Source organism: Myodes glareolus, chromosome 11 (assembly GCF_982192425.1).
Source record: "Myodes glareolus chromosome 11, mMyoGla1.1, whole genome shotgun sequence".
Lineage (NCBI taxonomy): Eukaryota > Metazoa > Chordata > Mammalia > Rodentia > Cricetidae > Myodes > Myodes glareolus.
The window spans coordinates 8,819,719-8,829,860 of NC_142036.1; the positions used below are offsets into that span (position 1 = coordinate 8,819,719).

The 10,142-nt window shown below is 37.1% G+C and overlaps 1 pseudogene; it reads left to right on the forward strand.

The window, feature by feature from the left end:
• Positions 1-1,452: 1,452 nt before the first annotated feature.
• Positions 1,453-3,781, forward strand: LOC148120349 (Ig heavy chain V region 1B43 pseudogene; annotated as a pseudogene).
• Positions 3,782-10,142: the final 6,361 nt, after the last annotated feature.

The window sequence follows — 10,142 nt, forward strand, 5'->3', positions numbered from 1 at the left end:
GTTCTCTCTTGAGGAAATTTACTGATCAGCTGTACTCATCAGCTTAGGCGATAAAACCAAATATGGACAAGTTCAACAGAACTACTATATATGTGCTTTCCACACTTGCTTCTGCAATGCCAGGGCATAAAATCATTTTAAATTTTTCAACCAATCAGGGAGCTTGTTCTTAAAGAAACCTGATTCTCTCTTTCTTTAAAACTATTGATTGAATGTAACTCTTCATTCAGGGGTGAGAAACAGAGAGATTTTCTCCTTTGGAAGGGTATCTAGTTTAGGTTTCAATATTGTCAAGATTTCATGGGTGCAGCATCCCTGGTCTATCTAGAAAATACCATCTCATAATTACATCCTGGTCCTCTAAATTTTACAATATTTCTGTCTCTTCTTAAGGACTTTCCCTAAGACTTTATTTTATGATTGTATTCAACAAATATCAACTGAAAATAATCATCACAGGGTAACATTCTCTTTACTTGTTTACCTGATATGAATCTCTACAACAGTCTTCATGTACAAATAAAAACAAGAACTTTATTAATGCATGTGTTTGAATTTTTATCTGAGGGCATAAATCTCAGACAATGGTTAAAATATAATAGTGACTTTCAGGGAGAAATTATTAGAGGTCAAACGAGTTTGTGGCTGTGTTTGTGCTCATCCTTTTTCTTTGGTACCATGTAAGCAGAATACCTTTTGCTGGTATAATCAATCAATCTGAGATTACATTTCAGAACTACTGTATAAGATTATACATATTACTGACACTGTTCATCTGGCCAAGAGCCAGGTACTAGATAGTTCGGGGAGTAATACTGCCCTGCTAAAGAAGGCATGGGGAGGAAAAATTCTAAAAAAATAAAACAAAACAAACAAACCAGTACCGTAGCACTTGGAAGAATGGACTTTGAGTAGGAAACGCATTTGGTAAGCAAGAATAATGTCAAATGGAGTGGAATTTCAATTGTATTTCAAAAAAAGCCTGCCTGAAAATCTGAGAGTAAAAGAGCCCCACTCGTCAGTCATTCAGACAAGGTAATCATAGTACACACTATAAATCTAAGAAAACCAAAATGCCATGTATTAATCCCAGTATCCACACTAGTTGTCATAGAAACCAGGCAGAACATGCATTAATCACAGTGGTACATGCTATTCATCTCAGCAAGACCATGGTGATGACTGCTCAAGATATTGCTCTTGCTTTTCTGAACTGCTTGTATAATAAAGCAAAATTAATAAACGAAAAAAATAAATTAATAAATAAAGCATGGTTAATAAAATTTCAGAAAGAGAAATTGGAGTTCAACCTGAAGGTGGAAAATCAAAACAACCAGCCACTGACTCTTATCTTGACCTTAGTCCAAAATGGTGATCCTGACTTCAGGACTCTCAGAATGAGAATGTGTGTCAAGAGTTGTTTTCTCCCATCATATAATCTTCTTTAAAGACATGGTGGTGTGGAGAGGTGTGGAGTTGTGTGGAGAGGAAGGTAACTGGAAGAGAGTGTATTTTGACATAGGAAGTATCTGAACTACATGGTGCTAAATGTCCTAAATGTCTCCTAAATGTCCAGGTGAATCTTTACTGACAGAGAGCATAGCTTGTTGTTAGGTAGAAAAATGGCAAGTCATTGAGGAACTCAAAAGCAGAAGGATATGACATGAAGGCATAGGCCCACTTGGATTTTTAAGAAAGCCATAAATATCTGGGAGTACCTTTGTCATGGGGAGCAGCAGTTATATATAGTAGGTGGGAAAGTTCAATCCTAGAAGACCTAAATGCTTAACATGGGTCTATTTCATGTGTTTTTTATCACTGATCAAATAATAATCAAAAATACTGTTTATTTTTATACAGTAGCACCTCTATTTTTGACAATCAATCTTAGGGCTTTAGGGCAGAAATTCTGTATCAGTGATCTATGGGCTCAGCCTCAATTTGAATCTTCAATTCAATGCAAACTTTTATTATTCACTAAACCTTATATAACCTGCATCAAGTCATATAGTATTTCTGATCTTAATTTCTTAATAAATCATTTAATAATTTATGCAAAGACAGTAAAAGGGTTTGCTATTTTAAAGGTTAATAATGTAAAAAAACCTTATATTTCTATATAAAATCAAAACTTTGTACTAGGTTCAATTTAAGAAAATATTTCCTTATTCTCTATTGGTTTTTTTTGCACAGTTTCATTCAGACAAATCACTACTCAAACCTATGCTTCTCCTGTTCCAATATCTCACTTGTCATGCCATGGTGGGAAAGAGCACAGGTCTTCAGGCATGCAAATACACTCTACCAACTGAGCTATATTTCAGAGACCTAAAGCTGGACAATATTCTGAGAGTGGGACATTCAGTTCTATACAAGATGTCTTCCTAAAATCCATTGTGTGCAGAATTGTCAACTGTTTCTCTCAGAATGTGCTTACATTCTACAAAATGGATGGATTAAGAATTAGGTGTGGTCCCTATACAACAACAATATGTCAATGGTCAAATTTTATAGGAAAATTGGAAACTTGTAGGCAGACTTTTCTTTCTTCAGTCTGCCTGTAAACAAATAACATAAACTGAGAATTTATAAAAAAATTAAATTTTTGGTATATCACTGGATTGTTACTCATCTTTATTTATATTAAAACATTTCTATGATTCTATATGTTTCCACATAGGTCTTCTCTTTACCTCTTCTCCATCCTGTTCCCTCTGCATCTTCTGGTGAGCTCTTCTAACACTGCCCTTCATCTTCTCAGAATTCTCTTAGTCTTACACTCCTGCACCATCTTTCCTACCAAGGTGTAGACCCATCAGATTTTTAGTAACCAGTGAGAATAATGCATATTTAAAGTGTGCAAAGATTGTTGCATATCAGAATCCCATTTCATTGGTGAGAAAAGGGAATAACACTAGTAGCAGTGTGGGCATACGAATCAAAAATCAAGAACTCTGAAAATGTAGTGTGAACAGAAGATTAGTACTGAGTGGTGACCTTCAACGACAGGAAGAGAAGAACTTAGTGGGGATGGTGGGCTAGGAAGTGGGTGTGGTTTCATGTCAAGATGCGTTTACTATAATGAATGTAGTACTTATGTTTTCTTATTCCATACACTATCTGTAGGAAGTCAGACAAAATGTTGACCATCTTTTATTAACTGAGTAGGGTAGTATCCACCTCCAGTTTATAAAGTCTAACCTGACTACCCTCATGCAAATGTATCTTCTAGCTCTATGTTAAATTCCCTCCTGTACTGTGGAAACTCACATCTTTCTCAAGGAGGCCGACCTCTGAAGAAAAGGAGGTGTATTCTACAAGATGAAACTGTTTGATCTGCTTTACCTGGTGACAGCCCTTCCTGGTGTTCGAGTGTTTCCACTTCATACATGTGTCCATGCGGGGTTCTGACAACATGTGATTAACAGAATTGACTTTTTTGTCTAAAGGAATTCTGTCCCAGATTCTGCTTCAGGAGTCAGGACCTAGTCTGGTGAAGCCATCACAATTACTGTCCCTCACCTGCTCTGTCACCGGTTACTCCATTTTCAGTGGTTACGACTGGAGCTGGATCAGGCAGTCCCCAGAGAAGAAGTTGGAATGGATAGGATTCATAAATAGTTTTGGTGGTACTAATTACAACTCATTATTTAAGAGCCGCATCTCCATCACTAGAGACACATCCAAGAACCAGTTCTTCTTGCAGCTGAACTCTCTGACCACTGAGGACACAGCCACTTATTACTGTGCAAGAAGCACAGTGAGGGAACTTCAGCAATAGCCCAGACACAAACCACCCTGCAGAGGACCTGTGGAATGGCAGGGGGAGCTCAGCCCTAACTGATCTCAGGAACTTTAAAACTTCAGGCAGAGAAAGAAAAACACATGATTTTCTCTGACTTTTCTACTAACTGCCTAAGGACAGAGAAGATGGAGGTTCATTCCTCTCTCTGATCATGAAATACTTTGTTTCTATGAAGTCACATTTATTTATTTCTGACTGTGTCACTAAGACAGGGTATGAGGCAGTATTTCACGTCATTTTGAATGAGATTGAAGCCTTTACCAACAGAGCCATCTTTCTGGTTGTAGGAATATATTTTAATGATAGTAGCTCTTTAAAACTCAGCAGATTTCACGTGACAGTAATTTTCCTGTAACAATTGAGATTCCACTTTTGATTGTTATACACTCCTCTCTGTATGTTGGAGCACATCCTAGTCTGTTCACACAAACCAGTTGCTGGGATGCCTACAGATTGATACACATTGTGCTTTGGGGCTCCACATACCACTACTGCTGTATTACCAACTGTCTAATGTACAGCAGTGTATGTACTGGTGTCAAGTGTGTATGAGGGAATGTATGCAACTCTGTTGTCAATGTTTACTGTCTTGCAAAGACAAAATATTTTGTGTAAGAAAATATATCAGTTGGTTGTAGAATTTCAAACATCACATCAAATAAATATTCATGTTCACACTTATTATTAATATATTTAAATGTGACAGAAAACAATCCACCTCTGACGTAGAACAGAATTGAAAAACTTGTGTTTAAATATATTTGGACCTTCACCTTGAGAGATTGTTCATTTACTTGTGATTTCATTCAAATATTATTAGACAAATGTAATTCTAACGCAATATAGACCCTGAAACACATTGTCTCACTTATGTAACTAAAACAAAATCAACAGTGTAAATGGAATCTTTTCATACTCCCACTTAAGTGAACAACCACTCTATTCAGTTAACAAGACTTATATTAAATTCTGGGATTTTTTTGTGAAACTCTTTCTGAACATTAGAAAAATTTGAACAAAACAAATGTGATTAATATTGTCTGAAATTAATAGCCCCCAAACTATCATAATTTTACCAACAAGGTAAGACACCATGCATCGTTGTTGCAGTACCTCAGAACCTGCTCTTAACATCTGCCTCTTTATTGCAAATATCTGTCACCATCATGGAAAATAACAGCCTAAAGATAATTCAGAAAAAAATAGCGACTGAAATATAAGATTTCTAGGAATGAAGAAATTGACGGACACCCAGCCTGGCCAATCAACACCTACAGGCTATCCTCAGTTTTAAGGATAGCCTTGTGAAAAAAGTAGTGGGATTCTAGTCAAGATTGAATGTTAGAGCAGGGATTCTGTCCTCAGCAACCATGGATTGTGCTCATTCCCCACATTTCTGAACCTGGATTGTGTCTTTTTTTATTTTTATTTTTCTTAAAAATATTCAACTTCTATACTCCTCCTATTTTCTTCCCCCTCCCCTACTTTCCTCCCCCTCCCTCTCTAGTACAAAGAGCAGTCAGGGTTCCCTGCCTAGTGGGAAGTCCAAGGTCCTCCCCTCTCCATCCAGGTCTAAGAAGGTGTGCATCCAAACAAACTAGGCTCCCAAAAAGCCAGTATATGTAGTAGAATCAAAACCTAGTGCCTATGTCCTTGACTTCTCAGTCAGCCCTCATTTTTAACCACATATAGAGAGTCTGGTTTGATCAGATGCCCCATCAGTCGCAGTCCAGCTGGCCTTGGGGAGCTGCCATTAGATCAGTCCCACTGTCTCAGTGGGTGGACGCACCCCTCGAGGTCCTGACTTCCTTGCTCATGTTCTCCCTCCTTCTGCTCCTCATTAAGACTTTGGGAGCTCAGTCCAGTGCTCCAACGTGGGGCTATGTCTCTATCTCCATTCATTGCCATATGAAGGTTCTATGGTGATATGCAAGATATTCATCAATGTGGCTATAGGATAGAACCAGTTCAAGTGGCCTCCCCTCTGCTGCCCAAGGAAGAAGCTGGGGACATCTCCTTGGACACCTGAGAACCCTTCTAGAGTCAAGTCTCTTGCCAACCCTAAAATGGCTCCCTTTATTAAGATATCTACTTCCCTGCTCTCATATCCACCCTTCCTCCATCCTAAGCATCCCATTCCCCTGAGTTCTCCCCATCCTACCTTTCTGCCTTCTCTCTCTCCCTCTCCCCTTACCCTCACCTGACCCCCATCCACAAATTCTCAATTTTTGCTTGCCAATCTTTTCTATTTCCAATATCCATGAGGATACCTATATGATTTTCTTTGGGTTCACCTTCTTATTTAGCTTCTCTAGTACCATGAATTATAGGCTCACTGACCATTAGATATGGCTAGAATCCATTTATCAGTGAGTACATACCATATTCATCTTTTGGGATTTGGGATAGCTCATTCAGGATAGTGTTTTCTATTTTCATCAATTTGCATGTAAAATTCAAGATGTAATTGTTTTTTATTGCTGAGTAGTACTCCAATGCATATATATTCCACACACTTTCTTTAAACATTCTTCCACTGAGGGGCACCTAGGTTGTTTGCAGGTTCTGACTATTACAAATAATGCTGCTATGAATATAGCTGAACAACTGCTTTTGTAGTATGAGAGGGCATCTCTTAGGTATATTCCGAAAGTGGTATTGCTAGATTTGGGGGTAGGTTGATCCTGAATTTCCTGAGAAACTGCCATACTGATTTACAAAGTGGTTGCACAAGTTTACTTTCCCACCAAGAATTGGATGAGTGTTCCCCTTAATTCACATCCTCTCCACGTTGGTGTTTTTGATTTTAGCAATTCTGGCAGGTGTAATATGGTATCTCAAAGTTGTTTTGATTTGCTTTTTGCTTATCACTAAGGAGGTTAAGCATGACCTTAAGTGTCTTTTGACCATGTGAACTTCTTCTGTTGAGAATTCTCTGTTCAGTTCAGTGCCCCATTTTTAATTGGGTTAATTAGCATTTAACGTCTAGTTTCTTGATTTCTTTATATACTTTGAGATCAGACCTTTGTCTGATTAAGGTTTGGTGAAGATCTTCTCCAATCAATATGTCACCTTTTTTCTTAATGACAGTATCCTTTACTTCTGAGAAGCTTCTCAGTTTTAGGAGGTCACATTCATTTAATGTTGCCCTTATTGCCTGTGCTATTGGACTATACATTGGAAATAGTCTCCTGTGCTCATGTGTTGCAGACTACTTCCCACTTTCTCTTCAATCGGGTTTAGTGTGTTCAGATTAATATTGAGGTCTTTAATCCATTTGGACTTGAGATTTCTGAATAGTGATAGATATGGAAGTATTTTCATTTTTCACAGGTTGACATCCAGTTTTGCCCAGCACCATTTGTTGAAGATGCTTTCTTTCTTCCATTGTATAATTTTAGCTTCTTTGTTGAAAATCAGGTGTTCATAGGTTTGTGGGTTAATATCCGGGTCTTCTATTCGATTCCATAGGTCGACTTCTCTGTTCTTATGCCAATACCAAGTGGTTTTTATTACTGTAGCTCTGTAATAGAGTTTGAAGTTAGGGATGGTAATGCCTCCAGAAGTTCCTTTCCTGTATAGCGTTGTTTTGGCTATTCTGATTTTTTGTTTGTTTGTTTGTTTTCCATATAAAGTTGATTATTAGTCTCTCAAGGTCGTTAAGATTTTGTTGGGATTTTAATGGGAATTACATTGAATTCATAGATTGCCTTTGGTAGAATTACCATTTTTACTATATTGATCCTCCCAATCCAAGAACATTGGAAATCCTTCCATCTTCTGGTGTCCTCTTCAATTTCTTCCTTCAATGCCTTAATGTTTTTACTAAATATATCTTTTAATTCATGGGTTAGAGTTACCCCAAGATATTTTATGCTATTTGTGGCTATCATAAAAGGTGAGGGTTCTCTGATTTCCCTCTCTGCTTCCATATCCTTTGTGTAGAGGAAGACTACTGAGTTTTTTGAGTTGATCTTGTAACTTGCCACATCACAGAAGGTATTTATCAGCTGTAGGAGTTGTTTGGTAGAGTTTTTGGAGTCACTAATGTACACTATCATATCATCTGTAAATAATGAGATTTTGACTTCTTGCTTTCTGATTTGATTCCCCTTGATCTCTTAATGTTATCTTATTGTTATTGCTAGAAATTCAAGAACTATGTTGAGGAGATATGAAGAGAGTGGACAGCCTTGTCTTGTTCTTGATTTTAGTGGAATGACATTGACTTTCTCTCCATTTAATTTGATATTAGCTTTGGCTTGCTGTATATTGCTTTTATTATATTTAGGAATGAACCTTGTACCTTTATCATAAAGGGGTGTTGAATATTGTCAAATGCTTTTTCAGCATCTAATGAAAAGATCCTATGTTTTTTCTTTCAGTTTATTTATATGATGGATTACATTGATAGATTTTCATATGTTGTACCAACCCTGCGTCTCTGGGATGTAACCTACTTGATCATACCGGACAATTTTTTTTAATGTGTTCGTGGATTCTGTTTGCCCAAATTTTACTGAGAGTTTTTGCATCAATGTTCATGAGTGAGATTGGTCTGTAATTCTTACTTGGATGATTTTTGTGTGGTTTTGGAATCAGGGTGACTGTAGTTTTATAAAAATAATTTGGCAATGACTCTTCTGATTCTAGTATGTGAAACACATTAAAGAGTGTAGGTAACTGCTCTTCTTGGAAGTTCTGATAAAATTCAGCATTAAAACCATCAGGACCTCGCCTTTTCTTGGCTGGGAGATTTTTATGATGGCTTTTATTTTCTCATGACTTTTAGGTCTATTTAAATTGTTCATCTGGTCTTGATTTAATTTTGGTAAATGGTACTTATCTAAAAACAAGTCCTTTCTTTTACATTTTCCAACTTTGTGGCATGTAAGCTTTTGTTGTAAAACCTATGATTCTCTGAATTTCCTCAGTGTCTGTTGTTATATGCCCTTTTTCACTTTTGATCTTGTTAATTTGCATGTTCTCTCTCTGCCTTTAGCTATGTTTGTAGAAAGGTTTGTCAATCTTGTTGACTTTCTCAAAGAACCAGGCCTTTGTTTCATTGATTCTTTGGATTGTTTTCTGCTTTTCTATTTTGTTGATTTCAGCCCTCAGTTTGGTTATTTCCAGTCTTCTACTCCTCCTGAGTGAATGCTTTTTATTTCTAGAGCTTTCAGATGTCCTGTTAAGTTTCTAATGTGAGCTTTCTCCATTATTTTTAATGTGGGCTCTTAGTGCTATGAACTTTCATCTTAGCACTGCTTTTATAGTGTCCCATAGATTTTGTATGTTGTGTCTTTCCTTTCGCTGAATACAAGAAAGACTTTAATTTCTTTCTTTACTTCTTCCCTGACCCAGGGGTGGTTAAGTAGTTGACTGTTCAGCTTCCATGAGTATTTAGGCTTTCTGGGAATAGAATTATTGTTAAATTCTAACTTTATTCCATGGTGATTCGAAAAGACACAGGTGGTTACTAATAATTTTTTTTTTTGTATCTGTGGAAGTTTGCTTTGTTACTGAGTATGTGGTCAATTTTGGAGAAGTTTCCATGTGATGCTGAGAAGAAGACATATTCCTTCCTATTTGGGTGGAATGTTCTATAGATGTCTGTTAAGTCCATTTAATTCATTACCTACATTAATTCTCTTAATTCTCTTTTAGGTTTCTGTCTGATTGATCTATCCATTGGTGAGAGAAGAGTGTTGACGTCTCCTACTGTTAGTGTGTGGTGTGTGATGTCTGCCTTGAGTTCTAGTAATGTTTCTTTTACATAAGTGGGTGCGTTTATGTGGAGGCATAGATATTCCGGATTGAGACTTCCTCTTGATGAATTGTTCCTGTTATGAGTATGAAATGTCCATCCCTATCTCTTCTGATAGATTTTAGTTTGAAGTCAACTTTTTAGATATTAGAATGGCCACACCTGCTTGTTTCTTAGGTCTGTTTGCTTGGAAAACCTTTTCCCAACCCTTTACTCTGAGTAGGTGTCTGTCTTTGTGTTTGAGGTGTGTTTCTTGTAAACAGCAGAATGTTGGATCCTGTTTTCACATTCAATCTCTTAGCCTGTGCTATGGTGAAACAAGGTGCTTAGCCTGAGCTAAGGTGAATTATAGGTGAATTTAGTCCATTGATATTAAGTGATATTAATGACCAGTGGTTGTTGACTCCGGTTATTTTTTTTTTTTGTAGTTGTAGAGTTGTGTGTTTCCCTTCTTAGAGTTGTGCTAATGAAGGGTCACTAGATGTCTGAGTTATTGTGGGCATTGTTGGATTCCTTAGGTTGTGATTTTCCTTCTATTACTTTCTGTAAGACTGGATTTGTGGCTACGTATTG